Raw genomic sequence first — 23,340 nt, 5'->3', positions numbered from 1 at the left:
GCTCATAAATGGCTCAGGGAGTCACTACAGATAACGAACGAATCACAGAAGCAGGACCAAATATAATCTAGGGTTCGAGAGAAGGTGACAAGCATTGCAGTGAAAACACTACAGCCATCCAACAAGGAGCTTTTTTCAGATGGTTCCCCAAGAGTAAAAGCATACCAACTTTACAAGCAATCAATGAACTATTGCTTTAGACTACCAAGGATGGAATGAAAGCATCAGCTTAGGGCCTTAAAGAACTGAGTCTTTCGAGCCTTGTGCCAAATCCAGCTGAAGGCATGGAGGGATCACACACCACAGGCGTATTCGTATATGGGCCCACAAAAGAGGTGGGAGATGTAAAAAACCCAGAGAGAAGAGACCGGGCGCGAACCGCAATGAGACACCCTGTCTGGGGCCACCGTTTGGGAAGATTGAAGACAGAGGTGGGGGACAGGAGATGGTAATTTGGATGCTCAGGTAAGCTACAAGCATGTGCAGGATAAGTTGCCAGTAGTTGTTGGCGCGGAACTGCAATGGTGGAATACCAGCCCCACAAGTATGCTGTTTACAAGGCTTGTGCAGAAAGCTCCCGTTGCGTGTCAGATCCCACAGTGAAGCATGGCGTCAAGCAACCGCAACATGGCAGGTGATGCCGAACCGTAAGCCAGGCTCCCATAATCGAGACAGGACTGAATCAATGGCTGATACAGTCGGGGAAAGGTAGACCTATTGGCACCCCAGCCGGTGTGACTCAAGCAATGTAGAGCATTAAGATGACGCCAGCACGTTTGTTTAAGCTGCCAAATATGAGGGAGCCAAGTCAACTGCGTAGAAGTTTGACATTAATATTGTCTTATCTTCATACTTGAAATCTGTAACTTAGATAGAAATACAAATACGTTTCTAGCTGGACCGATACAGTGCATTTCTATCATGATGTCTGGGAACCATCAGTCCATAAGCTGGCCACCATCTTTCGAAAAGTTGTGGGCTGTGCATGAACTGCTCACTGCTGGTTCTGAATCACTGATGATTTCGGAAGCTTAATCAATATACGCATACTGAAGTGCAAGTTATTAGCTAAGTATTGCAGTCACTATAATCTGTCAGTACACTGTTGAATTAATTTGCTGACTATGAGCTGATATTACTTCATACTGCCATGCTTCTGAGCACGGTGTTTTGTAACTTTCTAGGAGTCTTTGAAATTAATAACAGTGCTTCGCTACGTATAAGTATAGTCATGGATTTGGGGAATTCTCGCGAAATTGCCACCCCCCCCCTCCCCGCGGGTCGGGGGTTAGAATACGCCAGAAGTATTCCTGCCTATCGTAAGAGGCGACTAAAGCAGTCTCACACGTTACGGCCTTTGTGTGAAGGTCATCTGTAGTGTTTGACCTCCATTTTTCCAAATCTTCCCGAACGAATCAACAGGGGGAGGGCGCCGTACATGGTGGATGGTGTCCGTCATGCACTGAGACCTTTGAGCATTTTTTTTTCCTAGTCGTGGATTTGCAGTTCCGCTCATTCTCTATCTTTTGGGTGAGGACACCTTCCTGGCTGCGTTTTCCTACATCCACTGAACAGTGTCGTTTTCTGCACCAACGATGATAATGGACTTCTTAGTACCTCATATCCAGCACGGAAGCCAGTCCAATGTGGTAGGGTCGGCATGTACCCCATTGGTTGTAGCCCCATGACTAGACAGCGATCGTTCTGATGATGGCTGCACCGTTAACTCCACATGTATGCCAAGGAGTAGATGGCCATCACCCTGGGGCATTGGGACTCCCGTGAATCGCCATCCTACCAGGTGGTCTTTGCTGTGGGTGGGTGGCGCCCTTGGGAGTGCCCGTGGTCGCAGTGGGTGGCATCAGGTTGGATGAAATGCCGTGAAGTATACTACATCATCTCCTGCTGGTGGTCCAACATCAGCAGACTCGAAGCAGTGGTTGTCTAAATTTAATGTGAAGAAGTTCCTTCACTGGGCACGCCATTGGGAGGAACGCCTGGGTAAGGATGACAGCGAACCTTATTCACCCAGGTACCTCGTATGTACGAGAGCTGATGGGGAATCCTTCATGTCGATGAAACCTCAGTTTTTTGTAGAGCGAGAATAGGGGAAAACCATTTTAATGATTTTTGGAAAGAACGTTCCAGTTGCCAGCAAAAAATGCAGTGTTTGGTTCCAGTATTTCTTCAAGCTCTGTTCTTTTTCTGTAACGCAGAACGAAATGGTGGCCTCGTAAATACGTAAATTCGCGTGTTCCTCCAATATGGAACTGTCTGCAGCATCGAACACAAAAAGTATTCTCCTCGGTGCCTTCTATTATGTAAAGAATCCTGAGCCGCGGAACAGTGGAAACCAGAAAATAACTATTCAGTCAAACATTGCATTATATCCATTTACGACTGATGTATTTTCAGTTAGTGGCGCTGTGCCAGGGCAGTAGCACCTAACTTTCAGTCTGCAAAAGACTATTAGGAAGTGTAATACTACGAAGCGCAGTGCCTGTAATATTATTTCAGGAATATGTACTTTATTTAGTTGTTAGCTGTATGTCATCCCCTTTAGAAAGCGAACTGAAATGAAAACATCCCAGTTTTGTTTCCAGTGCGGTATGCGATGTCGCTTCGTGAACCTGAGACAGTTTCCTACTCTTTCCATTTCATTTCGTGCTCTTTGGTAGTTGCCAGTGCCTGGAGCAGCGGAACACAATTAACGGCTGTCATATCCAAATTCTAACATTCCCGATATGATTTCCACACTCGCAAATTAATTTTCCCTAGGGATTTTTTTTCCCATAAGGGTGGCTCACCCGAGAATGACTATAACAACTTAAATTATATGAACTTCAGCGCTACAGATTCGATCATTAATTGCAGTTGCAAAAGGAGGCGCCACAGCACTACGGCAGGTATTTAGCTTAGTGAGCAACCATGAACGAGAGGTCAACTTTACAACCTTCCTTCACTTGAGGTAGTATCATGTTGTTTATCAAAACTTTCCTGCGTCTTGTAGTGAAGTGGTTGAAGGCGAGGGGAATAGCCACCAGGAGCCCAGGAGTCATCTGGGGCCCGCCAATGACAGTGACACCACAAGAGGCACCCAACATTGTGTTACATGTCCCGATGGAGATTAACCACAGACTGCTGTTTTCTGCTGTGAAAGGCACTTCTTCAGGTCAGCTGATAAATTGAAGGTGATATGGATATAAGGAAAGAAAAGGAAGGGGGTTATTGGTGTCAGCTGCACCGGCACTTCATGCAGAATCAGCGGCGATGAGTGAAAGGGTGTATCGGACCAGGATTAGAGCCCAAGGTCTCACTACACAGATGCGTTAACCAGTGCGCCATCCAGACACAATGTTTATGACAACTGAGCACACCGTCTCAGTATGTCCCTTGGCCGACCTACACTCTGTACCAGCGCCACCTATCCCTGTCGGTGTCCTCCATGCTCACTACGCCGGCCAGAGTGGCCGAGCGGTTCTAGGCGCTACACTCTGGAACCGCGCGACCATTACGGTCGCAGGTTCGAATCCTGCCTCGGGCATGGATGTGTGTGATGTCCTTAGGTTAGTCAGGTTTAAGTAGTTCTAAGTTCTAGGGAACTGATGACCTCAGAAGTTAAGTCCCATTGTGCTCAGAGCCATTTGAACCATTTTGAACCGTGCTCGCTACTTTGAGAATCCTACAGAAGGTCTAACGTAAACGTGCATGCGCATGCAAGGTTGTGGACACATTCCCCGTTGAGGTGACTCAGTTATGTGAAAATGTAGCGTATGTTCGTGAAATACACAGCTGCCACACATATTATATACATTGAAGGTGGATGGGGAAGAAGGGAATGTAACCATGGAAAAATGTATGCATTCTGCGCCACAGATGCTGTGGTATGGAGTTCCATGCCTGCTGCACCTGATCAGTCAATACAGGGACAGGTTAATTCTGTTTGTAGGTGGTGCTGGCGTTGTTTTCCGCTGATGCCCCATATGTGTTGGATGGGAGATTGATCTGGTGAGCGAGCAGGTCAAGGCGACGTTCCGACACTCTGGAGAGCATGTTCGGTTACAACAGCGGTATGTGGGCGAGCGTTATCCAGTTGGAAAACACCCCTGAAATGTTGTTCATGAATGGGACTAGAACAGGTAAAATCATCGTACCGACGTCCCAATTTGCATTCAGGTGTGTGAGATAACCACGAGGGCGCACCCGCTGGTATGCGAAATTGCGCTCCAGACCGTATGCAGATCCAATGGGCCTAGAAGGCTGACAGGTTGGATGCAGGCCTCTTGTTAACCAAGACACAGCTATTCCGAGGCAGAACCAGCTTTAGTCAGAAAACACGAAAGATCTCCCCTCCGTCCTCTAATGGGGTCTCACTTGACACCAGTGAAGAAGCAGATGGCGGTGGTTGGGGACAATGAAGTGCACGCTACAGAACATCTGACTTGGAGCTGTCCTTGAAGTAACCGATTTGTAACAGTTCGGTATATCACTCCGCTACCAATTGCTGCTGATGCAGGACGATGCGCCAGACTCATACGCCGAATACGACGATTTTTCCTCTCGGTAGTGCCACGTGGCTGTCTGGAGTCTGGCCTTCTTACGACTGTACATTATCGTGACAGTCGCTACCAGGAATAATGTACAGTGGCTTTATCTCTGTCAATAATGTCATCTTAATCGCCTTAAGGGGACATGGTCTTGCAAATGATCAAAATATCGAAAAAAAATTTCTTGGTCTTTAGAAAAGAGCGTATCATGCGGAATTCTAAATTGTGTAGTTTATGGTCATTATCATTTTACGTTCGGTCTAAAATTGAGGTTGAACGTAACGTTGCACACGGGCCACTCATCTGTCAGTCTGAAGTGCGTCAGAATACGTGATGCATTATTTCGTTCTTACATTTTTCCGTCGTTAATTACGGATCGTTAACACAGTTTGTTTTCTAGAAGGCACTGACTCCCGGAACCTAAGTACAGGCATGTCTAGAACGCTATGGTTCGAATGTAAACAGAGATCTGAGAATATATGATTTCGAAATTTCATATGCATGTGGGTTTGTAGTTATTGCGTGTTTTTGTGTTTCTGTGTGTGTATTACCTGTGCGATAAATGCCGAGAGTAAAGAAATTTAGCTTCACACGAAAGTTTCGCGGCAACCAGTTCCAAACACATCCGAATAATATAGATAAGTTGCTTTAAAAGTCGTCCACAGAAACTGTGTCTACAGGCAGTGCTTCTACACATAAACTTCCACTTTCTGAATGAAATAAGAACAAGCCTGACAGTATTGTGAGCAGCAATAACGACGGCAATGTTATTGTGAGTCTGAAAATGCTGACAGGACTTTTGAGGAGTGCTGTGAAATGTAAGCACTGCAATTGTGAAGATGGTATTGACGGTTCTGAGGACATTTCACCAAGAAAGGGTCTTTCAAGTCAGTTAGTGATTGCCTGTAAGTCGTGTAAGATACACAGTAATACTATGAAATCGCCAGTAACTGATAGTCAACATTACCGTGTAAATATTCAGCTTGCGTATGCAATGCGATGTATTGGAAGAGGAAGGAGAGCTGCCCAGACTTTCAGTGCAGTGATGGATTTGCCTCCACCTTCACTGAGATTTGACAGATACAATAAATTAATGCATAATGGTTTATGTGATGTAAGGGTACATTTAATGAAAAGAGCAGCAGAAGAATCAATAGCCTTGTTGAGAATACAGACAATGTACCAGCATTTGATGGATCTTGGCAGAAGAGAGATAATACATCTCTGAATGGGGTTGTAACTGCCACATTTATTAAAACTGGTAAGATACTAGATTATGAATGTCTAACAAAGCATTGCCGGGGTTGTTCAAGTAAATTGATTGGCACCCATGTTTGTGTAAAGAACTTTGATGGCCCAAGTGCAAACATGGAAACGAAAAGAGTTCTAAATATTTTTAGAAGATAAGAGGTCAGTAATGGTGTAAGGCATGTACGCTACCTTGGAGATGGAGACTGTAAAGGACACACTACTGTTGTTAATGACAGACCATATGAGGACACTCTGATAGAAAAGCTTGAATATGTTGGGAATGTAGAAAAAAGCATGGGACCTCGGCTGAGGATTATGTAATGTTTTCAGTGGAAAGAAACTGTCAGACGAAAAACACTTAGGTGGTCTAGGTCGTCTTACAAATAGTGAAATTGATTCTTTGACTCAATATTATTGACTAGCAATAACGAGAAATTTAGGAGATGATTGGTTTGTGGGGGTTAAGGGAACTGACTACAAAGGCCATCGGTCCCTTTTCCCACGACCAAGAAACACCCACAAAGAAGAAAAGAAAAGCAAGCAATGCAGACGACAAGGGTCGACACAGAACAAGGAAGACATAGACAAAGACCAGAAAAGAGGAATTAAAAAAACGCACAGAGTGTTACAGTGGTTGGCCGACCACGGTAACAAAAAAAGGGAAAAGCCAACCACCAGGAGACACACTAAAAACCCTAATCTAAAACCGTAGGCTAAAGGCCACACTCAACACAAGAAAAGACACAAACCCTCAGATCGAGTGATAAAAGCTCCTTGCGCGAATAAAACACAAAACTAAGCCTGCCTCTGCAGCGTCATCCTATAAATGTAGGAGCTTTGGAGAACATGAGACGAGCTGTGTGGGCAAGATGGGTTCACAGAGTGTCAATACGTGAAACCCCACAGCATGGTTTGTGTCTAAAAGGGGAACATTAATGGTGCAAGTACTGGTTGAGCAATGCTACAGGCATACTATATACCCACAAGCATTCCTTACCACTTACTGTAGTGGACGCAATTACGTCTTTCATAGGGATCTGGCAAATAAAAATCTACTTAGGAAATGTATGCATGGTCTTCCTCAGAATGCAAATGAAAATTTGTTGGGCTGACAGTGCAGAAGATAGGTGTAATGAATGCAATAATAACATTCAATGATGGTGCAATTTCAAGGATCAATGTTCTGAAGAAAGTGACCATCCAAACGAAGGAATATGGCTTCATCTCGAACTGCTATTGATGAGCGGTAACCGAAGCAGAGACAGCTGCAGAAACTGCTACCAAGGAGCCAAGGATAAAGAAAAGAATGAAGAGAAAGAGTATGGAAGATACGGAAACAGGAGTACAACTAGAATATGCAGCCGGAATGTTCTAAACGAGCGTAGTGGTAAGTTAATAAATCTGTAAATCTTCTTTTGCGTTTTACCGAAAACTTGAATTTTCGTCATTCAGGTACACTTTTCTCCTAAATGACTGAAGTTGAACTCACAAAAATTGGTACAGATATTTAGAATGACCTCCTCTACCTCCTTTCCCTACTATTTCCTGAAAAATACATAACATAATGATGATGTTGGTGATATGTGAAGCACATTTATAAATATTTTTGTTGCAGGAAAATAAATGTCTTCTCTTTCTCACATATCAGCATCAGGGAAGGAAATTGGAGGCATAAAACACTTATATCAAATTTGTCTGTACTCTGATTCTGTGTCCAAGCTGTGCAGTCAGTAGTTCCAAAGAAAATGGTACCCCAGTGAAATAGTTTACCGTTTTTTATACTGTTATAAATATTGTTGTCAGTACCAAAATGTAATAAATATCTTAATTACTTTTTGGGAGATGCTTTGACTAATGACCCTAATTGTGTGTAAAAATTTTGAGCTATCTCTCATTTGTAGATCAGTTGCGCTATGTGGTTGAAGGTATTGATCAAAATGCAGCCCTTTCAGGGGCGTTTCCCCTTAGAGGTATTCTTCACTAACATCGATTCATCATTTCCAGTCTCAAAGGTGAGGCCTGAGTGTCTCCTGGCGTATACAATTTTCAGTTCAGCGAGGTAATATTTTCAGCGAATGCCGATATTTCGGCGGGAGTACACCACACCATTTTCAAGGCACAAACTGCAATGGATAGGTGATGTACAAGCAAGCCGGTAGTTTATTTGATTAGTTCAATTAAAGAGACAGTTTGCAATATACCTCCTAACGCTGCAGAGGAGGTTAGGAGGGATGCATATCGTGTGTTGACTAGGGCTCGTCCTACCAAAAGTAATGTAACAGCAGCAGAGAGGGTTGCCTTACGCTCTCTCAAAGCTGATCCTGACATTGTTATTTTACCTGCGGACAAGGGCAATGCCACCGTTGTTTTAAACTAACAAGATTATGTACAAAAGATGCAATGTTTATTATCTGACTCAGCGTATCGCAGGATCGATGCTGACCCCACTAAAAGTGTAGAGAGGAAGACCAGCAGCTTCTCAAAAACAAGTGGTTTGTCGCAGGACACTTGAGTCTTAACACCTATAGTGCTGTTCCCTCTAGATTATGTGGCTTTACGAAGCTACGCAAGGAAAGCTTTACTTTCCGTCCTATAGTGAGCAATATAGACGCTCCGAAATATCGTGTAGCCAATCATTTGTCTTCTCTGTTAAGCCCACAAGTTGGTCGGTGCGTTTGGTGGGAATGTAGTTGAATGACTCTGATGATATAGAATGTGGTCTCTCTCATCACTCGTTTTCCTCTGTCTGATTTGTTGCGGTTAACCGAGGTTACGTTTCGTGTTGAATTAACTACTCTCTTGCGGCATGTGTTGACATCCACTTACTGTTTATTCAATGGCCAGTATTACGAGCAGACCGATGGAATTACGGTGGTTAGCCCGATGTCTCCTGTGATTGCAATATTTTTTACGGAGGACTTCGAGGAACATGCATTTGAGTCGGCGCCTTTGAAAGCCGCCTGTTCTACAGATGTATTGATGATAGTTTTGTTGTTTGGCCTCCCACTGCAGGGAGAATTTGAATGCGTTTTTAAAACATCTGAACTCGATCCACACTAACAATTGATTTACGAGGGAGGTGGAAGAGGTTGGTTGCCTTCTCTTTCTTGACGTTTTGGTCAGGAGGAAGGTTGATAGATCATTGGGACATGCAATTTACCCGAAACGTACTCACACTGACTTATGTTTACAGGGTGATAGCTGTCACCATCTGGCTCAGCGTGAAGGGGTACTTCGTACCTCGGTTCACAGGGCACATGTCATTTCCGACACTGAGACCTTGCCGGCTCAGCTGGCCCATCTTCAAACTATACTTCGTCAGAATGGTAGCAGTAAATAATGTAAATGTCGTGTGTGGCTAGGGTGTCCCGTCGGGTAGACCGTTCACCGATTCCAAGTCTTTCGATTTGACGCCACTTCGGCGACTTGCGCGTCGATGGGGTTGTAGTGATGAAGATGAGGACAACACAACACAGTCGGGAATCGAAGCCGGTTCCTTAGGATTGACATTCTGTCGAGATGACCACTCAGCTACCGGGGGCGGACATGGTAACAGTGAAAGACATATTGAACGTGCGTTGCGCTATCGACCAACTGTGCATCAGGTGACTGATGATTACACTCAGTCGACAGTGAAGTCTACTGTCTTTTTACCTTACACAGGAAGCACTTCCAACACTATCTGTCGTATTTTCCGGAAATACGGTGTGGAACGTGTCTTCCGACCTCCATCAAAAATTAGAGTGCTTTTGGGTTATCTTAAGAAGGGATCGGTTGGTAGTACATGTTCTGAGGCATCAATGGATCACCAATTTAGTATTGGAGGGAAGCGTGGAGGGTAAAAATCGTAGAGGGAGACCAAGAGATGAATACACTAAACAGATTCAGAAGGTTGTAGGTTGCAGTAGGTACTGGGAGATGAAGAAGCTGGAACAGGATAGAGTAGCATGGAGAGCTGCATCGAACCAGTCTCAGGACCGAAGACTACAACAACAACAACAAGGATGGTCTTGGTTTGCGCAAGGCGGGTATATATCGCATTCCTTATAGCTGTGGCATGACAAACATTGGTCAGACTATTAGGACCGTGGACGACCGATGAACTGAGCATAAATGCCACACACGATTACAGCAGCCAAGTAGATCTGCTGTTGCCGAACATTGTTTGGATGCTGGTCACCCTGCGTTATGTAACTATACCGAGACATTGGCATGCACGTGCAGCTTGGGACAGTGTTATTAAGGAACCTATTGAGATTAAATTAGCGAGCAACCTTGTAAACAGTGATGGGGGTTTTTGTTTAAAGTCTGCTAGGAATCCTGCTCTCTCTCTCTTGTCAAAAAGCAGAGGGACAGAGTCAATGTTAACTCACCTATTAGTTCGTAGCCTTTCAGTACCTATACTTTTGATTTTGGTTATCTTTGGCGGCGCTAGTGTTCAGTGTGTGTGAGTGTTATCTTTCTTGAATTATTCTAGGAAAAGAGGATTTACATTTGCTTGTACACCGTCTGCCCGCTGCAATTTATGCATTGAAAACGGCGAGGTGTAGATGTTAGAAAATATGAGAGGTAACTAACACTCACGACCGTACAGCGTGTTTTGAAAGCAGACATGTTCCGCAGCTTCATAATGGTGCTTCTGTCACAGCTCTTAAGCGACTGGCGTGAACTTTGAATAGAAATAATCTTTCAGACGTAGGAAGAAGCCTGTCAACTTTCGTTAAAGTCATACAACTCCTTCTTGGTGTTGCAGTATTTTGTCCGCCAGTGTAATTCGACTGTCCTGTTGTAGCAAACACAGCATGTCATTCTCAACGGAGAGAAGTTTTCAGACGTAAGTGTAACTTACGGAATTCCCAGCAGAGTGTTACTGAACCATTACTTTTCACAATTTGTACGTTGCCCAAAACAAAAGGGGATCATCCTTTTAAAGGTTTCCAGTTCACTCAAGTTCTATTGTGGCAACAGTGTATATGGAGTACATGAAATGATTGCATTTAAAGAGAACTAGCAGAAGCGGTTCTGAGGTACCAGACATCGACATACGTTGAAACACTGATATTAGTTCGTGGTCCGGCGTACAGACGAGGCATTGCCCTCTCTGACTCTGGAATCCAGTCCATCGCACAGATAGCGAATAGTGTCCTGGGATATGTTATTCCACGGCTGCTCAAAGTGTTCACGTAGTTCTGCAAGAGTTGTTGGCTGACGAGTCTCACCAGTCACTTCTTACACCGTCATACACCGCATGTGCTCCATTGGAGAAAAGTCCAGAGATCCGGCAGGCCAGGCGAAGTTACTGTACGTCTTGCCGAATATGTTGAGTTTCATGGGTACTGTGAGGGCGAATACTATCCTGACTGAACAACACATCACCTTCTTGTTGCAAAAACGGCAAAGCAATGGCTCTAACAACGTTATCCACGTACGGAGCGTTGGTTACCATCCCCTACCACCCATCCACCCAGGACCACCAATGGGGAACGGGAGTAATAGCTTATCGCGCCCCGAACCATAAGGCCTGGAGTGTTTCCAGCGCGTCTTGGACGATTACACTCGCAAACGACCATCATCTGCGTCCAGGCAGAATCTGATACCATCGTTCAAGGCTACGTCACGCCATTCCATCTTTCAAAAGATTCTCTGACGGTACTAGTCGAGACATGCATGTCGGTGATGTGACGTGAATGCAGGACGGGCTAGATGCGTGCGTGCTCATACTCCCATTGCTAGTAACTGTTTTGCAAACAGTTCATATTGATACGTCTGGGCTCACAAGCTGTGGTACCTGTACTACCTTTACAATACGACGATCCTAGAGGGCGCCTGAGTTGCTTTGGCTGCCAGAAATTGTCCACAGGTGTATGTTAAAGTGACCACTAATACTGCGATCGCTGCACAACTTACACAGCTCGTGAAACTTCTGTGGAAATCCTTCGAAAGAACCATGCCGACACTTAGAAGGGCACAATTTAACTCTTTTCAAAGTCTCTCAGTTCGCTGTAGCAAACAAGAGTGCATCTCCGTGGTAAGGGTGCCTGCTTGCTTCACACGTCTGCAGCATACTGAGCCGTCTGGCTGCGAGCACTGTTAAATGGTAGACACAGATGACGCTGAAATAGCTATCCCTCTATGCTCTCTGTTGGCAGACGACGTTGAAACGATTATCAGTACATTTACTCTCCTCCACGTGGCCGTTATCGGATCAAAATCGACGTCCTCTATCCACGTGTACTACACTACTGATCATTAAAATTGCTACACTAAGAAGAAATGCATATGATAAACGGGTATTCATTGGACAAATATATTATATTAGAACTGACACGTGATTACGTTTTCACGCAGTTTGGGTGCATAGATCCTTAGAAATCAGTACCCAGTACAACCACCTCCAGCCGTAATAACGGCCTTGATACGCCTGGGCGTTGAGTAAAACAGAGCTTGGACAGCGTGTACAGGTACAGCCGCCCATGCAGCTTCAGCACGATACCACAGTTCATCAAGAGTAGTGACTGGCGTAATGTGACGAGCCAGTTGCTCGGCCACCATTGGCCAGACGTTTTCAATTGGGGAGAGATCTGGAGAATGTGCTGGCCGGGGCAGCAGTCGAACATTTTCTGTATCCAGAAAGGCCCGTAAAGGACCTGCACCATGCGGTCGTGCATTATCCTGCTGAAATGTAGGGTATCGCAGGAATCGAATGAAGGATAGATCCACAGGTCGTAGCACATCTGAAATGTAACGTCCACTGTTCAATGTGCAGTCAATGCGAACAAGAGGTGACCGAGACGTGTAACCAATGGCACTCTGTAAACTCCCCCTCACTTATCGACCTTAAAGGCAGTAAACCGCGTGTACCTAATGGAAATTTGGGAAAAGCAATCGTCACCGTAGTTAATCTGTCGGTATAGAGGGAGGAAAGGGTTACGTCTAAATGAAAGGAATAATGGAAATGAAACTGGTGGAAATTCATTTTGAAAAGGGGTAAAGTTAATAAAGAAAGTAAATGTGCGGTCGTTACGTTAACAATTAACTGGCGGTAATTAGATATTTGAGATTTGGGGGAAATTACGGTCGCCAGTCCTATGGACAATTACTGTAGTAACTGAAAAAGAAAGGTTATTGGACATATAATTAGCACAAAAGCGTGGCAACTGAAGGTTGACACGTCCTCGGTGAAAACTGAATGTTTGTCAGAAGTAATAAATTTCGCTACATTCTGAGTTAATTTAGCAAAAGAATTAATATAACCGGAAAATTGTAAGTTAATTTAGCGACTGAAATTAATAGTGAGCTTTGTTTCTGAAGCACTAGGAAATTCAGTAAAATAAGGTTAGTCTTGGGCTACCTCAACAATCATTTCAAAAGCTACTTGAATCTACGCAATTTAGAAATAAGAGATTTAACTTTGAACTTGAGTTAAATGATTCTGAACAATTAACAATAAAAAAATTTAGTACGTACCAAGCTGAGCTGCAGTCACAGGTAAGCTAAAATATGGTAACAAAACTTGCACTCTTAATTTGTGCTTGTGTAATCCAAATATTGTAGCCAGCTATGAATACTTTAACTGAACTTTGAAATTAAAGCACTGAAATGGAATGATATTACTTTAATGCTGGCGTTTGAATTTCAACGACACTCGGGGTCATTCAGGAAAAAGAAGGGACCCTGCTTGGTATTGCAATTGGGACAATGAGCAAAAAAGGTTCATGCTAAGTTGCTGTAATTTTGTGATGCAACAGTTTGAAAAGCTGAGGTCTGCCACACAGTTTTAAAACTTTACGTGCTTCCAGTCTTCCTTGTTGGTTGACTGAAGGTTTGAAGTCGTCGATCGGGGAGGTGGAGACAGTCACTCATTGCCGGCCGTCGCTGGTGCAGAAGCTGGATGTTGGCGCGCCTTCTTACCGACGCGGTCACCAGGCGAAACGGGTTGTTGATGTGCGCCAGCTAATGCTTCCCGTCCGTGACGCCGTGTCAGAAACTATCATAGCAAGTCGAGCGCAATTACATGCTGCCAAACCCCGACAGCGCGGCAGCTCGCGGGAGCGTCACACAACACACCTACTCCACCGCTCTATTCCAGCCAGACCCTACTCTGCCCTCGCTCCACGCGGCGGAGTTAACACTACCAAAGATCCTAAACACTTTGGTTCTCCACACTACCTATCGATATATTCGTTCGATAGCATAGTTTTCCCTATGCCAGACGCAGCGTAAAAATACAACTAATATTTACAAAACAAACCAATTATACATCGACATAAATGCATAAATATGTATATATATTCAAATAGTAATACAATTACAATATATAAAGACATAGAAATGTCATATCTCCAGGAAACAAAATAAGGAAAAAAAATTCTAGTACAATAGATGGAAATAGGAGGATATGTATTTCTGGCGTTACAAACCCATACCATCACGCAGGGTGATACGCCAGTATGGCGATGACGAATACACGCTTCAAATGTGCGTTCACCACGAGGTCGCTAAACACGGATGCGACCATCATGATGCTGTAAACAGAACCTGGCTTCATCGGAAAAAATGACGTTTTGCCATTCGTGCACCCAGGTTCGTCGTAGAGTACACCATTGCAGGCGCTCGTGTCTGTGATGCAGCGTCAAGGGTAACCGCAGCCATGGCCTCCGAGCTGATAGTCGATACTGCTGCAAACTTCGTCGATCTGTTCGTGCAGAGGGTTGTTGTCTTGCAAACGTCCCCATCTGTTGACTAAGGGATGGAGACGTGTCTGCACGATCCGTTACAGCCATGCGATAAGATGCCTGTCATCCCGACTGCTAGTGATACGAGGCCGTTGGTATCCAGCACAGCGTTCCGTATTACCCTCCTGAACCCACCGATTCCATATTCTTCTAACAGTCATTGTATCTCGACCAACGCGAGCAGCAACGTCGCGATACGATAAACTGCAATCGCGGTAGGCTACAATCCGACCTTTATCAAAGACGGAAACGCGATGGTACGCATTTCTCCTCCTTACACGAGGCATCACAACAACGTTTCGCCAGGCAACGCCGGTCAACTGCTGTTTGTGTATGAGAAATCGGTTGGAAACTTTCCTCATGTCAGCACGTTGTAGGTGTCGCCACCGGCGCCAACCTTGTGTGAATGCTCTGAGAAGCTAATCATTTGCATATCATAGCATCTTCTTCCTGTCGGTTAAATTTCGCGTCTGTAGCACGTCATCTCCGTGGTGTAGCAATTTTAATGGCCAGTAGTGTAAATCTTTGCATGACACTCTATAAATGACTTAGCAGGTAACTTTGGGAGTTCGATGAGGCTTTATGTGGATGATGCTGTTGTATGCAGACAAGTCGCGACTCTAAAAATCTGTAGTGAAATGCCGGCAGACATGCAGAGCATCAACGTTTGGTGCAGGGAGTGGCAAGGGAACCTCAACATAAGCAAATGTAAAGTATTGTGAGTACATAGACGAAAGACCCTTCACTGTATGAATACACAAATGCAGAACCATCACATCAAGCAGTTACTTGCATAAAATACAGGGGTATGCACACAGTGCGATTTCGAATGGAACAACCACATAAAACTAAAGGCGAGTAAGGCAGTTGCCAGACTGAGATTCAGTGGAAGAGTCCTGAGAAAATGTACTCCATCAGAAAAGGACGTAGTTTAGGAAACACTCGTTCGACCAACACTGGAATTCTCGTCGTCAGCATGGGATCCGTACCAGATAGAATTGATGGACAACATAGAAAAGATCCAAAGAGGAGCGGCGTGTGTCATTATAGGTTTATCTAGTAAGCACGAAAGCGTCCCATAGATGATCAACCAATTCCAGTGGGAGACCCTGCAAGAGAGTTGTTGTCATGTCGGTGTGGTTTGTTGTTAAAGATCCTAGAGTGTACATTCCTAGAAGAGTCAACAATTATGTTGCTTCCTCCTACGCACGTGTGACGAAGGGACCATGAGACATTATATTAGAGAGACCCGAGTGCCGATGGATACTTCAAACTTTTTCCCCACAACTGTTCGTGACTGGGACAACAAAGAGGAAGAGAAAAAGATGTGACAGTGGCACTCAAAAACCTTCCACCACACAGTGCAAAGTAGCTTGCGGAGTGTAGACCTTGACCTAGATGTTAATGTAGAGGTAGAAGTAGAGGAACCTGAGCAGGCCAGATAGGTGTACAGCCACCCTACGAAAAAATCTTTGCACTTTCTGGGTTCAGCCTCCAAGGTTTCGCGAGAGCCACTTTACTATTGAGCCTGACGTTAGCTTCTTGAGATATAGTCCGGAGGTCACGAGTACTTTAGTTTTGCCTGTGATGCTCACTAGCCATTCATAGCTGGCACACACATGACCTCGGGCCAAAACACCCTCCACAGGCCTTCACTTATAGGTTTATCGTAGTGATAGTATCGATTTCATAAAAGAAACCTGCAGAGCCCAAAAGTATCAAATCATTAGTCAGAAGTAACAGACGTTTACGGAAGCTAGAGATACACACGCCCACGCGATCCCACCTACAAACGGCCAGGCTTACTGCGTGTTAAGTCTACCCGTCGTCACATCACAGAGGAGCGCCGAGGCCTTCCATAGATTCGGTCCTGACTCTGATCGAACCTGGCGACAACATACACGGAAGAACCAAAGAAACTGCTACACCTGCCTAATATCATTTAGGGCCCCAGCGAGCAAGAATAAGTGCAGCAACACAACGAGGCATGATCTCGATTATGTCTGAAATAGTGCTGGAGGGAAGTTACACCATGAATCGTGGAAAGCTGTCAACAAATCCGTAAGAGTACGATTGGGTGGAGATCTCTTCTCGACAGCATCTTCAAGGCATCCCAGATATGCCCAACAATGTTCATGTCTTGGGAGTTTGATGGCCATCGGAAGTTTTTAAACTCAGAAGAGTGTTCCTGGAGCCACTCTGTAGCTGGACGTGTGGGGTGTCGCATTGCCCTGCTTGAACTGCCCGAGTCCGTCGGAATGCACATTGGACATGAATGGCTGCAGGTGATCAGATAGCATTCTTAAGTAAGTGTCACCCCTCAGCGTCGTATCTAGACGTATCAGGGGTCCCATCTCACTACAACTGCACACGCCCCACACTATTACAGAGCATCCACCAGCTTCAACAGTCCCCTTCTGACATGCAGGGTCCATCGATTCATAAGTTGTCTGCATAGCCGTACACGTCCATCCGCTCGTTACAATTTGAAACGAGACTCGTCCGACCAGGCAACCTGTTTCCAGTCACCAACAGTCCAGTGTCGGTGTTGACGGGCCTAGGTGAGGCCTAAAGCTTTGTATCGTGCAGTCATCAAGAGTACACGAGTGGGCCTTGGGCCCTGAAAGCCCATATCGATGATATTTCGTTGAATGGTTCGCACGCTGACAATTGTTGATGGTCCAGCATTGAAACCTGCAGTGTTGTGCGGAAGGGGTGCACTTCTGTCACATTGGACGATTCTCATAAGCCATCGTTAGTCCCATTCTTGTAGAACATTTTCCCGGCCGCAGCGATGTCGGAGATTTGATATTTTATCGGATTCATGATATTCACTGTACACGTACGGGAATATCCCTACTTCATCGCTACCTCGGAAAAGCTGTGTCCCATGGCTCGTGCGCCAACTGTAACACCGCGTTCATACTCACTTAAATCTTGATAGCTGCCATTGCAGCAGCAGTAACCGATCTCACGTCTGCGCCAGACACTTGTTGTCTTATATAGAAGTTGTCGACTGCAGAGCCGTATTCTGCCTGTTAACATATCTCTGTATTTGCATACGCATGCCTATACCACTCTCTTTGGACCTCCAGTGTACCCTGGAGACCACAAATCGCAGTGGCCCTGCCAAGGTCCTAGTTATCTCTGAGTAACAAGCACCAAATTTTTCATTGCACCAATTTTTAATTGTACATTAATGTGGTGCGCATGATATGTAGTGCTAGAGAGAAATTAATGATTTTGTTATAGTATTTTGTAAAGTGTATCTAAAATTTAACAGCCAATTTGCAAACGAAAACATTCTATGCAAACAAAACGGTTTTGATGTAGCCTATTCACATTCATGCAGCTGGCGCCCCTAAACATTTTATTTACTGAGATAATTGCAAATTATGAACTCAAGTACTCTCATCTCGTAATTAACAGAATGTAATTGAATTTAATTAGACTTCGCAAATGTATGGCAAACATAAATTCCCTCAGTGTATTAATTAGCGCCCAATGTGTGGCACAACAAAATCCGTCACTTGAATCCCATTCTCCATCCACAGAGCACACCCTTTTTTCTAACAACGTGTGCCAGGATTTGCTGTCATTCCATTCACAAATGGGCTGTGGTCCTCCTGTCCAGCTAATAATTGGGGCGTCACGGAAAGAAATTACCGAAAATTTTAGTTTACCAAGTTCTGCAGCCCCAGGGCCGGATGTGGGACAAATCCCTAAGCTGGGAATTTGCGTGTCTGTTATCCTCATGGCCTTAGCGTAGGAGATACTCCCAGAAACGGTGGAGTGTCGGACAATCTCACATATGGCTAACATAGCCAGTTCTTTGAGATTCGACAATAACTCACATCAAATATTTAGGCAAACCTGAATACATTTGCGAACTCAGAAAAGTGAGGCACACCGAATGACACAGGATCACTTCAATAACTTTAAAACTACAGAAGTTAATACTTCACAGTGAATGTACATTGTAACGATGAACCACGAATTTAGCAATTCTAATCGATTCAAGCGATTTCAGCTTAACGCTATCTCAGACGATAGCATTCCACTGTAGCTGCCTTCCCTAAAAGCTACGTATCTGTATTTATTTTATTTACTGATGTATTACGTCTTTTCTATATTTTTTTATTACGCAGATTGAAATGCGCAGCTTAACCTGCAGGACAGGACAGGTAGCTTAAATTGTGGAAAGGGGCCAAAATAAAGGGGCTGTCAGTTTATTATTCGATCACACCTTACAAGAGACCAAAAACAATTTTGTAAACACACAGCTTTAACCTTTGGGACTTAATTACCAGCTGCAAGTCACTTTAATTTAAAAACGGCTGAAGGCCAATAACTTAAAACGCAAGCATAATCAGAAATTTAAAAGGCCATCCTTACCTTACAACAGCTCTTTATTTAAGCTGAAGGCCAAAAGAATATGAGATTTTCAGAGCAAACAATTTGAATTCAAAATAGGCTGAAAGCCCAACACTTAAGCATAAACAACATTATTTAAAAAAAAAAAAACGAAACCTTACATAAACAGTTCTTAATTACGCAAAACTCAACCAAAGCAGAAATTTGAAAGGTTAAGCCTTACCTTAAAACAGTTCTTTAGTTAGGCTGAAGGCCCAAAGAACCAGACACTCCAAGAGCAAACAATTCAAATCGTCTGAAGGCCTAATACATACAACTCCATAACATTAATTTTTTTTTATATACCAAAGGTCTTACGTGAAACAGTTCCTTAATTTAGGTTGAAGGCCTAAAGAATATTACGCCTTAAGGGCTAAACAACCTTAATAAAAAAATCGGTTAGAAGCCATACAAGTACAAACAACAAGAACAAATGAAGAAAAGGCAGTACACCAAGGGCGCTCAAATGTTCGAGGGTAGGCCTGTAATTCAAACACTAACGCTCGCTTAGGTGAGACAGGCAGTCAGGCCAACCATTCATGAGCCGACGACAACCCAACCGACCGACAGTCCACGGACCCACCGACGAGATAACTTCCACTTCACCCGACCAGGGCACAACAGGGAGTTCAACGGAACAACGTAAAAGATATTGCCGCCCACAACCAATCATACATGGAGCTGTCAAACTACACACAGCGCCTGGACAGCGAGAACACGATAAGGAAACTATATTGCCTGAAATTTGTGTCAACGGCCAGGCAGATTCCGCTGGTGCATTTCAATTCAAATAACCAAACACAGTGAAACTCCACCAAATGGTGGCTAGAATTTTTCAACCTGAAAACCACGTTGTTGCTCGCCGACAACCAACCGCAAACGATACAATGTGAACAGTCTTGACTTGCTGGTAGATTAAATCGAAACTCGTGTCCAGGGTCTGTGAACCACGGACCTCGTAGCAATGGGAGCAGCCCCACACACTCTGACACTGCGTACAGACCGCCAGGGACCCCGGCCAAACTACACTCCGGGAAATGGAAAAAAGAACACATTGACACCGGTGTGTCAGACCCACCATAATTGCTCCGGACACTGCGAGAGGGCTGTACAAGCAATGATCACACGCACGGCACAGAGGACACACCAGGAACCGCGGTGTTGGCCGTCGAATGGCGCTAGCTGCGCAGCATTTGTGCACCACCGCCGTCAGTGTCAGCCAGTTTGCCGTGGCATACGGAGCTCCATCGCAGTCTTTAACACTGGTAGCATGCCGCGACAGCGTGGACGTGAACCGTTTGTGCTGTTGACGGACTTTGAGCGAGGGCGTATAGTGGGCATGCGCGAGGCCGGTTGGACGTACCGCCGAATTGCTCAACACGTGGGGCGTGAGGTCTCCACAGTACATCGATGTTGTCGCCAGTGGTCGGCGGAAGGTGCACGTGCCCGTCGACCTGGGACCGGACCGCAGCGACGCACGGATGCACGCCAAGACCGTAGGATCCTACGCAGTGCCGTAGGGGACCGCACTGCCACTTCCCAGCAAATTAGGGACACTGTTGATCCTGGGGTATCGGCGAGGACCATTCGCAACCGTCTCCATGAAGCTGGGCTACGGTCCCGCATACCGTTAGGCCGTCTTCCGCTCACGCCCCAACATCGTGCAGCACGCCGCCAGTGGTGTCGCGACAGGCGTGAATGGATGGACGAATGGACGCGTGTCGTCTTCAGCGATGAGAACCGCTTCTGCCTTGGTGCCAATGATGGTCGTATCCGTCTTTGGCGCCGTGCAGGTGAGGGCCACAATCAGGACTGCATACGACCGAGGCACACAGGGCCAAAACCCGGCATCATGGTGTGGGGAGCGATCTCCTACACTGGCCGTACACCTCTGGTGATCGTCGAGGGGACACTGAATAGTGCACGGTACATCCAAACCGTCATCGAACCCATCGTTCTACCATTCCTAGACCGGCAAGGGAACTTGCTGTTCCAACAGGACAATGCACGTCTGCATGTATCCCGTGCCACCCAACGTGCTCTAGAAGGTGTAAGTCAACTACCCTGGCCAGCAAGATCTCCGGATCTGTCCCCCATTGAGCATGTTTGGGACTGGATGAAGCGTCGTCTCACGCGGTCTGCACGTCCAGCACGAACGCTGGTCCAACTGAGGCGCCAGGTGGAAATGGCATGGCAAGCCGTTCCACAGGACTACATCCAGCATCTCTACGATCGTCTCCATGGGAGAATAGCAGCCTGCATTGCTGCGAAAGGTGGATATACACTGTACTAGTGGCGACATTGTGCATGCTCTGTTGCCTGTGTCTATGTGCCTGTGGTTCTGTCAGTGTGATCATGTGATGTATCTGACCCCAGGAATGTGTCAATAGTTTCCCCCTCCTGGGACAATGAATTCACGGTGTTCTTATTTCAATTTCCAGGAGTGTATGTTCCGCGAAGAATTCCTCGCTGCAGGAAGCCAGCCAACCGACTGCCCATGCCCGAAAATGGTGAATGACCAAATATACGTCGGCTGAAGAGACGACCAACCGAAAGACCAACCAACGGTGGTCCCACTCCAATGTCCCTCCATCGCACAAAGCACGTGTGTCGCCAGCGGTCGGCGAGCACTCGCTGTTGGCGCCTCACCGGCGCTCCGTCCCAGACTGCACTGCTGGTCCGTCCCGAACTGACTGAGACACAAGGCGACCGAGAATTGCTGTCGGTCGCTCCAGAGATGGTGCGACAGTGCACTTACCGCTACGCATTTCTGCTGTCATTCACAGGCAAGTAAGGCAGGAAGTTAGTGACGCCAGTAAATGGAATAAGAAAACTAGGCGGCAGTACCGTAATAGAAGACGACAAACAATAAATGGGATAAACGCGAGCCGTGCACGGCTCACATATGTTTGGCAGAACATTGCACTCTCCACATTTACACAATTACTTATTACAGCACGAATACCTCACATGTTGTCATACTTTTGCAGCTATTTAATGAACAATTATTGCGCCACTTATTTTATTTAAATATTGATTGCAAGTGCTATTAAAAACATTTGTCAAAGTAAACTTTCACTGCCGGAATTGTCACAGTTAGTTAAAAATTATACCGTAGTCGAAGGGATTTCTCATAAAAACCTGACGTTCCGTCCCCATCTACGGAGGACATTTTCAAGGGGGCTCGCAGCTTTGTTGAACGTCTGTTTCACACCCTGGCTCGCCACAGACTACAACAAAATTCCGCTTCAAATGGCTCTGAGCACTATGGGACTTAACATCTGTGGTCATCAGTCCCATAGAACTTAGAACTATTTAAACCTAACTAACCTAAGGACATCACACACATCCATGCCCGTGGCAGGATTCGAACCTGCGACCGTAGCAGTCGCGCTGTTCCGAACTGTGCGCCTAGAACCGCTAGACCACCGCGGTCGGCCAAATTCCCCTTGCACTCGGTCCCGCACAGTGGCTTGACGTCACATATCTTGTATACGCCACCGCAATTGACCGTTGTCCACTGCCTTCTTCCCTTGTTACTTTCATCCCAAGGTGGAAGACTGATACACATCTTCTTCAGAACCAAATATCATTCAATGTCACGGCCTCCCCCTTATTACTGAAATTCTGAGAATTTTTCGCAACCTCTGTGCCCTCTCTGTGTAGTTTTTAGTGGTATCCGCTTGTGGCTGCCAGTACTTGAGGCCTGTCAGAATGAAGGTCGTGATCTACTGCCTGTAAAGCATATTCTGCACATACACTCCTGGAAATTGAAATAAGAACACCGTGAATTCATTGTCCCAGGAAGGGGAAACTTTATTGACAAATTCCTGGGGTCAGATACATCACATTATCACACTGACAGAATCACAGGCACATAGACACAGGCAACAGAGCATGCACAATGTCGGCACTAGTACAGCGTATATCCACCTTTCGCAGCAATGCAGGCTGCTATTCTCCCATGGAGACGATCGTAGATGTAGTCCTGTGGAACGGCTTGCCATGCCATTTCCACCTGGCGCCTCAGCTGGACCAGCGTTCGTGCTGGACGTGCAGACCGCGTGAGACGACGCTTCATCCAGTCCCAAACATGCTCAATGGGGGACAGATCCGGAGATCTTGCTGGCCAGGGTAGTTGACTTACACCTTCTAGAGCACGTTGGGTGGCACGGGATACATGTGGACGTGCATTATCCTGTTTGAACAGCAAGTTCCCTTGCCGGTCTAGGAATGGTAGAACGATGGGTTCGATGACGGTTTGGATGTTCGTGCACTATTCAGTGTCCCCTCGACGATCACCAGAGGTGTACGGCCAGTGTAGGAAATTGCTCCCCACACCATGATGCCGGGTGTTAGCCCTGTGTGCCTCGGTCGTATGCAGTCCTGATTGT

The sequence above is a fragment of the Schistocerca gregaria genome, chromosome 7, assembly GCF_023897955.1.
Source record: "Schistocerca gregaria isolate iqSchGreg1 chromosome 7, iqSchGreg1.2, whole genome shotgun sequence".
Lineage (NCBI taxonomy): Eukaryota > Metazoa > Arthropoda > Insecta > Orthoptera > Acrididae > Schistocerca > Schistocerca gregaria.
Note: the sequence above shows the minus strand (reverse complement) of the source record.